The 15,800-nt window shown below is 36.4% G+C and overlaps 1 non-coding gene across 1 annotated transcript; it reads right to left on the bottom strand.

The window, feature by feature from the left end:
• Window positions 1-7,204: 7,204 nt before the first annotated feature.
• LOC121210327 (small nucleolar RNA R71) lies at window positions 7,205-7,311 on the bottom strand. Its single transcript, XR_005905441.1, has one exon. It is a non-coding gene; the product is annotated as a small nucleolar RNA R71 (small nucleolar RNA).
• Window positions 7,312-15,800: the final 8,489 nt, after the last annotated feature.

The following is a 15,800-nucleotide window of genomic DNA, read 5'->3' as shown; positions in this document are numbered from 1 at the left end:
TCCCTGCGATACCTACACACCATCCTAGCCCACACCCTGACATGACAAAGAGAGAGTACCAGCGTCGTCAATACTAACGACCCCTATTTTTTGTGGAGCATGGCGAATGGGCACGTGTTAAACCTCGCTTATTTCATCGCTCTCGCTATTCGCCATCAAACAGAGGGACAGAGGAGGGGAGTCATTTCCATTGGCCCTTATGTGACTCGCCTGGCGCGGTACTTCAGTCTCCTAAACACGGCGGTGCAAGCATCCTTCCTCACTCTCATTGGTCAGATGTCCCCACAAGGCATCTCAACTATGCTCCATATAAGGATGATCGAGCGACGACGTGGATTTGGTCCTCCTCAGTACCACCTCATCCAGTCAGTCGAGCAGGAAGACCTAGAGGACATTACTGATGATGTCCCTCCACAGCACAAGGACCCACCATCTCAGCCACCGCCCATTCATCGCCCAGTTCATGCGGTGGCTTCATACTCTGACATCTCTGAGTGCCTTACTCGATTTGAGTAGCAGTGTTTTTAGCGCTTTGATCACATTGATGCTACTCTACATCAGATTTGTTAGCACCTTCACATCTCATCGCCACCACCACCTCGCGAACCATCCGGCGATGACAATGTTTAAATACTTTTTATTTATTATTTTTATTTTCACTTTTATCTTTATTTATCTTCTTAAAGTACTTTTTATTTTATTTTCCTTTAATACTATTTCATTTTTAGGTTTTATAATTTTTATTGAACAATTTATAGTTTCGGCTATTTCATTACGAGTAATTATGCTTATTTATATTTCATAAAAAGTTATTGATTTTATCACAATTATAAAGAGCTCCAAAGCTCACCATCACTTAGGAACTTGAAACTCCACTGGAAAAGGTTCTCCATGACTACCATGTCCCGCCCTACCACCACGATAACCTCTTCGCTGGACACTGTGGTTGTGGAACCCAACCTCTACCACCACCAGAGTATTCTCCTCCAATCTTATCATTGCACTGGTCGATTATTCTCCACACCTCCAATTCAAGGATTCCATTCAATATTCAGGAAGTTTCACTTCTCTCCCTCTTTCTTCTGATATTATCTTTATATCACTATTATATATCTTTGTACATTGAGGGCAATGTACATCTTAAGTGTGGGGGGTATTTATATAATTATCAGAAAAATCCCTGAATTTTGTCTTGTTCTCATGTGATCTTCTCACATCATTATTAGAATGAATTTTTATTAATTTATGATTTTTATTGATATGTCTTGAATTAAAACATAGGCATTCATGCATTGATTGTTTAAACTTTAAGGAATTATAGAATTAAGCATAATAAGTTGATTTTTGATATTTAAAAATTTTTTGGTTGTTTCCCCAAGTTTAAGTACTATCTTGAGCTGAAATTCACAAGTTTAAACATCAAAAAGCCATAATTTTTGTGAGATCTTGAGCCTTTAGAGCATATATTATTTCTTTCATGCTTACTTTTATTGTTGCTTTGAGTGCGTCAATATTGATCTGTTATTCTAAAACTTGCTTGATTATACATGTCAAGACCATACCATTTGATTTGATATGTCAAGATGATAAAGGCTGTAACGCCCTCACGCCCGAGACCGTCGCCAAAGTCGAGCTTCAGGTGTTACTAAACTTAATTCATCAATTTAACAGCTCAAACAATTTATTTTTAAAATTTCTAGACAAGCTGGCCAACTGCATCACAGTCGCTTAAAAATTCATATCTCGAGTTCTAAAACTCAAAATCAAGATCCGTAAATTTTCCATAAAACTAGAATCATATATATATTTACATTTTTTTTCTAGAATTTTTTTGGTCAAGCCAATTAGTACAGTTTATTAGTTAAAATCTCCCCTGTTTCAGGGTTCGACTGCTCTGACCTCTACGTATTACGAATAAGATATATCCCTATAAAGAATTTTAATAATCATACTGTTTATTTATCATAAAACTAGACTCAATAAGGATTTCATAAAGGTAAGATAAAACTCCTAATTGTTTTTGTACAATTTATAGTGAATTTTTAAAGTCAGAACAGGGGATACAGAGATCACTCTAACCCTGTTCCACAAAAACTTAAATATCTCACAAAATATAACTCATATACCTGTTTTGTTCATCCATATGAAAATAGACTCATCAAGCTTCAATTTAATAACTTACTCATCATTTAATTCCATTTCTACTATTTTTAGTGATTTTTTAAATTTACATCACTGCTTCTGTCAGATTCTATTTTATGGCAAATTTTACTTTACTACAGATTTTCATGGACTAAATAGCATTTTAAACATACATAACATCAAATATGACTTAGACTGGCCATTCCAATGGCTAATCATTTAAAAACCCTTTTCTTTCCAAACCATAGCCATATCATAAGATCATTTACACAAAGTGAGTATTTTGCCATACATGCCATAGTCAAAACACACAAGCCATTTTACCAATTTAGGCCTTCGGATTGTGTGGACGAATCTTCGACCTATCCCGATTCTCAAGCCGGCTTGTCAACAACTACAATGAATGAAAAGAAGGGGGTAAGCATAAATTCTTAGTAAGTTCACATGCAAATAGCAAGTAACATAATCATGCAATTCCACATAAAACATCATTTGTATAAACAACACCAAGATATTCATGTTTCAATTGCATTTAATATCTTTCTACGATTTCATCATACCAAGTTCTCAACCCGAGGATTTAAGCACATACCTGTCAAATTTTCTCATTCACCACACTTACCAATATGTCATCTTCGTTTTAGGCATTCTTCTCATTCACTTAAGATTCACCCGTTGAACACATTAGAATATAATTCGAATACGCGGATTTCATGAACGTAAGTGCCATACCCGCAGCTAGACAAAATCAATAGCTTGTGGAACTTATGTAGCCAAGCTACCATGTAACCCACCCATAAGTGAACTCGGACTCAACTCAACGAGTTCGAATGCCTAGTTACATCTCACGAACTCAGACTCAACTCAACGAGTTCGAAACTCAAATATCCTAGTGACATGTCACTTGTATTCTAATCTATTCCTAAGGTTCAAACGGGCTTTTTCCTCGATCTCACATCTTTGCCGTCTTCCACAGAATATCGGAACCGATACTCGGTGATAGTTCATACTCATCGAGTAATTCACATAATTACATATTATTCAACAATAACCACAAAACATAACATTTCATGATAATAATAAGCATCATATCATATAAACAACATTAAATTGCTTAAAATGACAATTATGGTACTACATTTACACTTGAACTTACCTCGATACAAAATATTAGCAATCGAGCCTATTCTTCGTAAACTTTGTTTTTCCCTCGATCGCAACTTGAATCTCGTTTCTCTTGATCTATAATGCCAAATTAATCTTATTTAATACATACATTCATCAAAATAACATTTAATACAAACTTTGGAAAAATTACATTTTTGCCCCTAAACTTTTGCATAATTACACTTTTGCCCCTAGGCTCGGGAATTAAACTTCATCCATTATTCTTATGTTTTATGACATCCTGATCATTTTTCCCTTCTATGGCAACATCAAATCCACACTCTAACATGTACTTATGACTATTAGGTATTTTTACCGATTAAGCCATTTTACTCATTTTCGCTTAAAATCGAGTAGCACAAGTTGTCTAACATAATTTAAAACCTTATATTCTATCATAAAACACCAAAATACACAAATTTTACCTATGGGTATTTTTCCAAATATGAGCCCTAGGTTGAATTATTGCTAGCATAAGTTAATTCGAGCTACCAGGATTTCAAAAACATAAAAATCATTAAAAACAGGGCATGAAATCACTTACTATGAAGCTTGAAAGTTGAAGAAACCCTAGCCATGGGGAGACGTAAACTTTGGCAGCAAAAATATGGAGAAGATGATCATTTTGTGTTATTTTTCCCATTTTATTTCATTTAATATACAAATGACCAAAATGCCCTTACTACTAAAATTTCCAAAAATTCCATCCATGTCCAATTTTTGTCCATAGACTTAGAAATTGGTCAAATTTCTATTTAAGACCTACTCATTAATATTCCAAAGCAATTTCATACTAAAACCTCCTAGAATGCAAGTTTTGCAAATTATTCGATTTAGTCCCTAATTTCAATTTAAGAACTTTAGGCATAGGATTTCATCACGAAATTTTCACACAATCATGCAATCATATCATAAACATCAAAATAATTATAAAATAATTATTTCTATCTTGGATTTGTGGTCACAAAACCACTATTCCGATTAGGCCTAATTCGGGATATTACAAAGGCACTTAGGTTTAACCCACTTACTCCATAAAAGCCTACCATCATAATTAACCCTTAGTGAACCCCTTTGAGCCTAACAAGCCATTCATTGATTTACCCTTATTATTAACCCATAACCTATTATTGTTGAAATCCCCTAATTTGATCCCTATTTTTTTCAAGATTTGATTTGAATTAATTGCTTAGCTATGTTTTATTTTTCATTGTAATAATTATAAAAGTTCTATGTTATTTGACTTGTTCTTATAAAAAAATACATACATACATATTAGTAGTATTTCTTTGCTTTTGAGCCTATGTATTTAATTCCATATCTATGAAGAAAAGCTCAATTAGGAATATAAATTGCCAATTATAGTATTTTTCTAGTTAGGTAATTTTTCAATTCAATCTCGATTCTAACCTTCTTTTTCAGCTTGTGACCACACCCCCTAACTAAAGCCAAGTTACAACCCACTAAAAGACCTTTTGATTGATGTATCATCTCAATATATAATGGTGGAGATTTGATTTTCACGCAAGCCTATGGTAATAACTTTTCATATTCACCGTTGAGTGTTAAATTTCTTGTCCTTAAACACCTCGAGTGATTTGAGTGAATCTTTAAGTGAGGATGTGAAACTCTGTGATATTTTGAATCAAAGGTGATTAGTTAAATGAGGGGAGACACCTAGGTTTTCATGATAAAATGCTCAACTTGGAACGTTTGAAAATTTGATGTTCTTCGAGTTGAATTTTCAATGTATGATTACTTATAGATTATTTTGGGATATTATTGATGAGAATTATAAGTTGAGAAGAATTTATTTTGATTGTGAGTTGAGGATTTTGCTTGAGGACAAGCAAATGCTTAAGTGTGGGGGTATTTGATAAACCATAATTTATACATATTTTTATCCCATGCTTAGCATAATTTTGGATGAATTATCCTTAGAATTGGTGAATTCGATGCTTCTAATCCTTTAATTTCATGTTTACACTTAGGAGAGCATAGGAGCGTAAAAAGAGCGAGAAAGAGGCCAAAAACGGAGAAACTGGGTCAACATGGGAAATCAACATGGCTCGGACCTCCTCACACGGGTAGTTCACATACCCGTGTCCATTCAAAAGGCTCGAGCACGGTTTGAAGCAAACGCACACGGGCGTGTCCCTGTCGAGCCCAAGTCTAGTCTTCTTCGAAAAAGGCCACTCTTGAGGGTTGAGAAGCATTCTAAAGCCTATATAAACACCCTACAAGGTACCAAAAAGACACACAAGAAGTAGGAGGCAAAGAATTACTCGAAGAAAGCCGATTGATCCATCTCAGAATCCAGATTCACCTTCAAGATTGAAGATCTCTCTTCAATTCCCTTCAAGAGTTCTTGGGTTTTCTTTATGTTTTGTTATCATTATTCTTTTGAGATGTTTTCTTTCATAAATTAAACTAAACCACCTAAATACCTAAGGGGAATGAAACCTAAGACGGATCTTGTTATTATTATCTGAATTATATGATAAATATTTGACTTGTTCTTAATTATGAGTTCTTAATTCTTGCTTTAATATTCCGGGATATTGATTCAAGTATTGATGTGCTTATTCAGAGGAGTAAAAGTCACTGTCTAAGAGTAGATCTAACATAATTAAGTGGAGTTGATTGCACACCTAGAGATAGGGTTACATAATTTTGTCGGATTAGGGTGAAACCTAATAAGGGAATCCATAGATCTAGTTAATGCAACACTAGAGGTTTTAATTAGAAAGGGATTTCAATTAATCAACCTAGGGTTAGATGTTGTTAGTCTCGAGAGAGATAATAATATAACTTAGGGATTTCTACGGATCAAGTCAAGTGAATAAATCATTTAATTCAGAGTCAATAACAAGTGAAGTCGAGGTTGATTTTTCCCTTAGGTATTTTCCAAATCATACAGTTTTCCCAAAATTTATTTCCCCAATTTACTTTATGTGCATTCTTTGTTTAGTAATTAGTTTAGATAAAACAAACCTCTTTATTTTTAAGCTAGATAATAAAAAGAAAGTTAATACTAGTACTTTTAGTTCCTTTGGATTTGACATCTCGGTCTTGCCATAAGCTATACTACTGTTAGATAAGGTGCGCTTGGCTTTGTCGTGATAATAGTTAGTTTTCAAGAACGATCAATTATAAATTTAAAACTTATCATGATTCATACACATCAAGTTTTTCGCGTCGTTGCTGGGGAACTAAGATATTAGGAACACTCGATTTTTATTATTACACTTTAATTGCTTATTTTCTTTCCTAATTTTTCGTTTATTCGCTTCTGGCAGATTTTTATAGTGTCTGACTAGAAGAAACCCATCGATACCATTAATTTTTAATAGTGAGATCGATCGCACAACTCGCAGAAATATAAAGAGAAATAAGGCAAAGCCTAAGATACACAGAGGAAGAGCAAAAGGAGGACATTCACACCATAAACGAGGAGATGGCTGAAAATTAGGAAAATTCGCTACCTCCTGCAATTGTTGTTGATCCAATAAATCAGAATCCTGCGCCACGAACTATGTATGATTATGCTAAACCTAATTTAACAAGAACTAAGTCAAGTATAGTTAGACCTGCTATTGCTGCAAATAATTTTGAACTAAAACCTAACACAATTCAAATGATACAACAGTTTGTTCAGTTTGATGGTTTGCAAGATGAGGATCCAAACAATCACTTGGCGAATTTTCTGGAGTTTTGCAACACTTTTAAAATCAATGGCATCCCTGATGATGCCATTCGCCTTTGGTTGTTTCCCTTTTCATTGAGGAACAAAGCTAAACAGTGGTTAAACTTGTTACCACGAGGGTCGATCACTACTTGGGAAGAAATGACCGAAAAGTTTTTACTTAAATATTTTCTGCTGGCTAAAATGGCTAAGATGAGGAATGACATCTCTTCTTTTATGCAGATGCATCTAGAAACACTCTATGATGCATGGGAGAGATACAAGGATCTTTCGAGAAGGTACCCTCACCACGGGTTACCACTTTGGCTACAGGTTCAGACATTTCACAACAGTGTGAACCCCTCAACGAGGCAACTCATCGATGCAACCGCGGGTGGAACTTTGAATAACAAAACACCTGAAGCGGCTTACGAATTTATTTTGAATAACTATCAATGGCAAGTTATGAGGACAAAGTCGACGAAAGCAGTCAGTGTTTTCAACCTCGATGCGGTTACTATGCTATCTAACCAGGTAGAACTCTTAAATAAAAAGATTGACGGTTTGTGTGGTTCTACTCAGGCACATCCAGTGATAAGGTGTGATTCGAATAGAGGAGGAGCATACACAGAATATCAACCCTTCAACCCTAGCATCGAGGAGGAACAAGTCCAAATATGGGTAACAATAACTCTAGAACTCAAAATAACCCGTATAGCAACACATATAATGCAAGTTGGAGGAACCATCCCAACTTCTCATAGGGTGGTCAAGGGAATCAAAGGCCACAACATCCTCCGGGTTTTCAACAACCACCTTACCATCAGGAAATGAAGCCGAACCTTGAGGAGATGCTAGAAAAGTTTATCTCGGTGTCAGAAACTCACTTTCAGAATACCGAAATAGCACTTAAGAATCAACAAGAATCAATCCAAGGGCTCGAAACTCTTGTCAAATTGATTTCTGAATGACCACAAGGTAGCCTGCCAAGTAACACTAAATCTAACCCAAGGGAATAGCTCAATGCAATTACCGTTCAAGATGAGGAAGGGTTAGTCGAACCTGAACTAGAACTGAGGCAAGGAATTATGGTACGTAAAAGCAAAGGTGAGGTAGACCACATTGAACAAACACCGGTAAGTAAAAAGTACAATCCTTGTATGCCATACCCCAATACGACAAGGAAAGATCGTACAGACAAACAATTCGGTAAATTCCTTAAATTATTAAAAAAATTACATATTAACTTACCATTTATTGAAGCTCTTTCGCAGATGCCAAACGCAATCAAATTCTTAAAAGAGCTTTTAAAAAATAAGCGGAAGTTGGATGAGGTGTCGCATGTGGAGTTAAATACAATTTGCTCAGCCATACTACAGAAAAAGCTGGCCAACAAATTAAAAGATCTAGGGAGTTTTACGATTCCTTGTTTAATTGGTAGCTTAGATGTTAATAATGCTTTGGCTGATTTAGGGGTTAGTATCAATGTCCTGCCTTATAAAATGTTTAAACAACTAGGTCTTGGGAAACCTAAACAAACTAGGATGAGCATTCAGTTAGCAGACAAAACAATCAGATTTCCTAGGGGTATTATTGAAGATGTACTCGTCAAAACTGACAAATTCATATTCCCAATTGATTTTGTTGTTCTAGACATAGAAAAGGATAGTGACATGCCTTTAATTTTAGGAAGGCCCTTTTTAGCAACTGCTAGAACTATAATTGATGTTCGTAGAGGTGAACTCACACTTTGTGTGGGAGAGGAAACAATCACTCTTCAAGCTCGTAATTCAAGTAACACATCAAATATCGAGGTTAATTGTATAAATTTTACTACTAATATTGATCATGTATTGAAACCTTCTTTGCAGGAAACACATTCAAAGAACACACCTAAGCCATGTTCGAGTAACGACAAAGGACCCATCTATAAAGAACGAAGGCTACAGGTCGAGGAACTAGATGAATGGCGGACACAGAAACTGAGATCACATGATAAACCAAAACCTCACCATGACGAGCTCAATATTTCACCAAATCAACTTAAGGTTGGAGAGAAAATACTATTAGATGCAGCAGCCCTCGGATTGCCACCTCTGAACCTAATGGAGAAATCCCTCTTACGGTACTTAGCATTTTCCCATTCGGTACAGTTAAGGTAATTCATCCCAAATTCGGTACGTTCAAGGTAAATAATACTTATCTAAAATCTTATTTTGATAAAATTGATAGCAGGGATGAGGAGTGTAAACTCCTCGCACCACCATGACCATGCAACAGAGAGGTAAGTCAAGCTTAGACTAAAAATAAGCGCTTCTCGGGAGGCAACCCGAGCACTAATGGTGTTAACCTCTTTAAATTTTAGTTTTTAACATTTAATTCACTAACTGAGTCACTGAACACAGGTTTTCCAGAACCACACGGCCAGGCACACGGGCATGCCTTAGGCCATGCCCATACGATAGAAGGCAACACGACCGTACGATACGGTCCTGTGAAAACAGGGCAAAATTTTTCCCCAACACGGGAGTCGATAAGTTGCCATGGTCGTGTGACATGGCCGTGGGTGAATCTATCAAAACAACACAGGCGTGCGACACGCCCGTGTCTAGAGGCCATGGTTGAAACTGAGAAAACAACACGGGCATACGACTTGCCCGTGTCACTACCTGTGGTCAAGACTGACAAAACAACACGGGCGTGGACATACATTCACAGGTGAGGGAGAATCGAACGAAGCAGAACACGGCCATGCGACATAGCCGTGTGGAACAACACACCCAAAGAACACGGGCGTGGGCCGAATTTTAGACGCGCCCAAATTCCAAAATCACGATACACATGGGCTAAATTTAGGACACACGGGCGTGTCCCACGGTCGTGTGCCCCAAAATCTATATAAACTCCCACTATTCATCATCCCCTTCCCTAAATATTTAACCCTAGCTGTTGGAATCCTTTCACACACCCTCACCCCCACACCCGTGGCTGACCGACAGCACTCCTCGGACGACTAACTCCTCCCTCCACCAAGAACTATTTTGTTTGTCTATACTTTCCTCCCTATTACCTTCATTTCTTTCACTAATTTTATGTTATTTCTTTATTTATTTGGCTAATTTTTTTGTTAATATTCATAGTTCTAACTATAGTCATGCTTATGCTTGTTATTCTTTGCCATTTTAGTCAATGCATTGTGATACATTCATTCTTTCTTGTGTTTCCATAGATTTCATGCCATATTCCATATTCCCATATGCATTCACTAGGTATTTAGTTGACACTATTCTAGTATTCCTAATGATAATAATGGTTTGATATTTCTATTTAGTCAGTAACCTCTATGAAGTATTTCCATTTAGTTATAACGTGCTTGTATACATTTTCCATGTTATTCTTGGGGATTATTTTCATAACTTTGTCTTTTCATTGCAGATACAATGACAAACCCAAAAGGCAAAAAGACTATCGTCCCCTTCTCAAAGAAACGAAAAGGAGCAACACCCTCCTCGGGTCCCACTATCGAGATCAGGCACCCATTCCTCCAATTTCCATCGAGAACACAGGAGGAACTTTTCCAAATATTACGGGCCCGACCCCTAGGTGCGGGCCGTTGCATTGATTAGGCCGCTCTGGAGCAGATTCAACTTGCTGACACAGTTCGGCCCTCCTGACTACTGACCTGTGGAGGCTCTTTTTTGAGATCGTCGAGGCCATGTACCTCGAGCTCACACTCGAACTCTCTTCAACCTTCCACCTCCAAGCAGTTATGACAGAGTTCGATGATCCTGAAACGATCCAGTTTTGTCTCTACAGTTTAGTCCACCAGTTGAGCGTACCTGAGTTCGGTGTTGGTTTGGGTCTCTACGGAGGAGTTCATGGAGGATGATTATTTTGACACCCTTCATCACCACATCCACTTGTCTCCGTCCAACTGTTAAAGGACCCTTATTCCTGCTTCGGCCACCTATGACCCTAGTTGCTCCAAGGCATCGGCTCTCGCCCTATCCTTGCGATACCTACACGCCATCCTAGCCCACACCCTGACAAGATGGAGAGAGATTACCGGCATCGTCAACACTAACGACGCCTATTTTTTGTGGAGCATGGCGAATGGGCACATGTTCGACCTCGCCTATTTCATCGCCCTTGCCATTCACTATCAGACGGAGCGGCACAGGAGAGGAGTCATTTCCATTGGCCTTTACGCAACTTGCCTGACAAGGTACTTCGGTCTCCTCAACATGGCGGCGCAAGCATCCTCCCTCACTCTCATCGGTCAGATGTCCCCACAAGGCATCTCGACTATGCTCTATATGAGGATGATCGAGCGACGACGTGGATTTGATCCTCCTGAGTACCACCTCGTCCAGTTAGCCGAGCAGGAGGACCCAGAGGACATTACTGATGATGTCCCTCCACAGCACAAGGACCTACCATCTCAGCCACCTCCCATCATCACCAAGTTCATGCGGTGGCTGTAACACCCCGTAACCGAGATCGTTGCCGGAGTCAAACACGAGGCGCTAACAGACTTAATTCATTTATTTTCTCAGTCCATTTTAAAAATTTCCAGACAAGCTAGCTAAATGCGACACTGTCACATTAAAAATCATATCTTGAGTTCCAAAACTCCAAAACCAGTTTCGTAAATTTTTCCTGAAACTAGACACATATATCCATCTACAAATTTTTTTCTAGAATCTTTGGTCAAGCCAATTTGTAAAGTTTATTAGTTAAATTCTCCCCTGATTCAGGGTTCGACTACTCTGACATTCATGCATTACGACTTAGATATCTTCTTGTACAGGGCTTCAATACTTATTCCATTTGTTTCTAAAGAAACTAGACTCAAAAAGGAATCTATACATATAAGGCATGACTTATAATTATCTCTGGTTGATTTATAATGAATTTCCTAAGTTCGAACAGGGGATCCAGAAACCGTTCTGGCCTTGTTTCACGAAAACTTTAAAATCTCATAAAATACTATTCATATGATCGTTTCATTACTTTCCTATGAAAATAGATTCATCAAGGTTCAATTACATAATTCATTCACTATTTAAATCCATTCCTACTATTTTTAGTGATTTTTCAAATCCACACCACTGCTGCTGTCAGCATCTGTTTTTAAGGTAAACTTTACCTATTTCATGGTTTTCCATGAATCAACTAGAGTTTGTCATACATAGCATCACAATAATCATAATTAACCATTCCCAATGGCTAATCGTTACCAAACATTTCCATACCTATAAATGAACAACATACAAAATGATTATAATGCTATGCTCAAAGTGTATATAAGCCATTTTCGCATGGCTATCCAAATTTATACAAAACCAAAGGGTACATGACCAACAACAAAAAGGGTAGTCCTATACATGCCATTTTTAGAGTTCAACCAAAAGTGCACCAAAAGGGGCTTTGATAGTGTGGACGACTTCGACTTCGACAATCCTGAGTCCAATAGCTGACGAACCAAAATCTATAAAATAGAGAATCAAAGAAACGAAATAAGCATTGAATGCTTAGTAAGTTTTGAGCAGTGTCAACAGATAACAATCAAATTATAACCTAGTCGTTCGTATTTTTATTTCACTCTTCCATCGGGCATACCATCCCTTTACCGAATATGCCCATCTCATCATATATAATGGGCAGATAAATTCTCACTTGATAGTGATCTCTTATAAACATAGGTACATTACATATTTTCACGTAACTTTCCACATTGACCAAACACACAATAATCATAGAACAGTCTTATTGCTTTACTCACATATGCATCACATAACAACCTTGTGATTTAGTCCAAATCACGCTTAAATATAATCTCAAAATACATACCTGACCAACTTAACGCATTGAACGTATTTATTACCAGTTGATACTGTGAAGTCGTATAATCCTATGCTTTACTCGAATCTTCAGCGAAACCTTTAGCTCGAATAGTCCCCACACGTAGTTATCGGGTCTTACCCGGACAAAATCTCCACACGTAGTCATCGGGTCTTACCCGGACAAAATCTCCACACGTAGTCATCGGGTCTAACCCGGAATACATTTCCAAGTTTCATGTACATTTAATCACATGTTACAACATTCACATTAGCCATTCGGCTTTACCACATATACATATCTCATACATATTTCACATTCGCCATTCGGCTTTACCACATATACATATCTCATATATATTTCACATTAGCCATTCGGCTTTACCACATATACATATCTCATACATATTTCACATTCGCCATTCGGCTTTACCACATATACATATCACACATATATTTCACATTAGCCATTCGGCTTTACCACATATACATATCTCATATATATTTCACATTCGCCATTCGGCTTTACCACATACACATATCACACATATATTTCACATTAGCCATTCGGCTTCACCACACATATATATATTTATCTTGTACATCAATTTCAGCCATAGATTATAAGCAACTCCAATAGTTTCATCAATGTTTACAACAAATTCACATATTCACCACAAGCTGTTTTCCTGAGTAATAGTCACTAAATTATTTATAAATGGAGCTACAAAACTCAAAATCAATTGCCGTTAATTTTCCCTGAATATAGACTCATATATCTTCCAAACATGAAATTTTCACACATGCCTATATACATATAATAAGCATAAAATATAATGGTTAATTATTTTTATGACTCGGTTTTGTGGTCCCAAAACCACTTTTCAACTAGGGTCAAATTAGGGGTGTCACAGTGGCTTCATAGTCTGACATTTCTGAGCGCCTTTCTCGATTTGAGCAACAGTGTTATCAGCGCTTTGGTCACATTGATGCTACTCTACATCAGATTTGTCAGCACCTTCACATCTCATCGCCACCACCACCTCGCGAACCATCCAGCGATGACAATGTTTAAAGACTTTTTATTTATTATTTTTATTTTCACTTTTATCTTTATTTATCTTCTTAAAGTACTTTTTATTTTATTTTCCTTTAATACTATTTGATTTTTAGGTTTTATAATTTTTATTGGACAATTTATAGTTTCGGCTATTTCATTATGAGTAATTATGCTTCTTTATATTTCCTAAAGAGTTATTGATTTTATCACAGTTATAAAGAGCTCCAAAGCTCATCATCACTTAGGAACTTGAAACTCCATTGGAAAAGGTTCTCCACGACTGCCATGTCCTGCCCGACCACCACGATAACCTATTCGCTGGACACTGTGGTTGTGGAACCCAACCTCTACCACCACCAGAGTATCCTCCTCCAATCTTATCATTGCACTAGCCGATTATTCTCCATACCTCCAATTCAAGGATTCCAATCAATATTTAGGAAGTTTCACTTCTCTTCCTCTCTCTTCTGATATTATCTTTATATCACTATTAAATATCTTTATACATTGAGGGCAATGTACATCTTAAGTGTGGGGGTATTTATATGATTATCAGAAAAATCCCTGAATTTTGTCTTGTTCTCATGTGATCTTCTCATATCATTATTAGAATAAATTTTGATTAATTTATGATTTTTATTGATATGCCTTGAATTAAAACATAGGCATTCATGCATTGATTGTTTAAACTTTCAGGAATTAGAGAATCAAGCTTGATAAGTTGATTTTTGAGATTTAAAATTTTTTTGGTTGTTTCCCCAAGTTTAGGTACTATCTTGAGTTGAAATTCACAAGTTTAAACATCAAAAAGCCATAATTTTTTTTTGAGATCTTGAGCCTTTAGAGCATATATTATTTCTTTCATGCTCACTTTTATTATTGCTTTGAGTGCGTCAATATTGATCTGTTATTCTAGAACTTGCTTGATTATACATGTCAAGACCACACCATTTAATTTGATATGTCAAGATGATAAAGACACTTAGGTTTAACCCACTTACTCTATAAAAGCCTACACTCATAATTAACCCTTAGTGAACCCTTTTGAGCTTAACAAGCCATTCATTGATTTACCCTCAATATTAACCCATAACCTATTATTGTTGAAATCCCCTAATTTGATCCCTATTTTTGTCAAGATTTGATTTGAATTAATTTGACTTGTTCTTAAAAAAATACATACATACATATTAGTAGTATTTATTTGTTTTTGAACCTAATTATTTAATTCCATATCTATGAAGAAAAGCTCAATTCAGAATGTAAATTGTCAATTGTAGTATTTTTTTAGTTAGGTTATTTTTTAATTCAATCTCGATTCTAACCTTCTTTTTCAGCTTGTGACCACACCCCCTAACCAAAGCCAAGTTACAACCCTCTAAAAAACCTTTTGATTGGTGTATCATCTCAACATATAGTGCTGGAGATTTGATTTTCACCCAAGCCTATGATAATAACTTTTCATATTGACTGTTGAGTGCTAAATTTCTTGTCCTTAAACACCTCGAGTGATTTGAGTGAATCTTTAAGTGAGGATGTGAAACTCTGTGATATTTTGAATGAAAGGTGATTACTTAAATGAGGGGAGACACCTAGGTTTTCATGATAAAATGCTCCACTTGGAATGTTTGAAACTTTGATGTTCTTCAAGTTGAATTTTCAATGTATGATTACTTATGGATTATTTTTGAGATACTATTGAAGAGAATTATAAGTTGAGAAGAATTTATTTTGATTGTGAGTTGAGGATTTTGCTTGAGGACAAGCAAATGCTTAAGTGTGGGAGTATTTGATAAATTGTAATTTATATATATTTTTATCCCATGCTTAGCATAATTTTGGATGAATTATCCTTAGAATTGGTGAATTCAATGCTCCTAATCCTTTAATTTCATGTTTTATA

This window comes from Gossypium hirsutum, chromosome A11 (assembly GCF_007990345.1).
Source record: "Gossypium hirsutum isolate 1008001.06 chromosome A11, Gossypium_hirsutum_v2.1, whole genome shotgun sequence".
In the NCBI taxonomy this organism is placed as follows: Eukaryota; Viridiplantae; Streptophyta; class Magnoliopsida; order Malvales; family Malvaceae; genus Gossypium; species Gossypium hirsutum.
The sequence above is the reverse complement of the archived record's forward strand: the minus strand, read 5'-3'. Positions and strand labels throughout refer to the sequence as shown.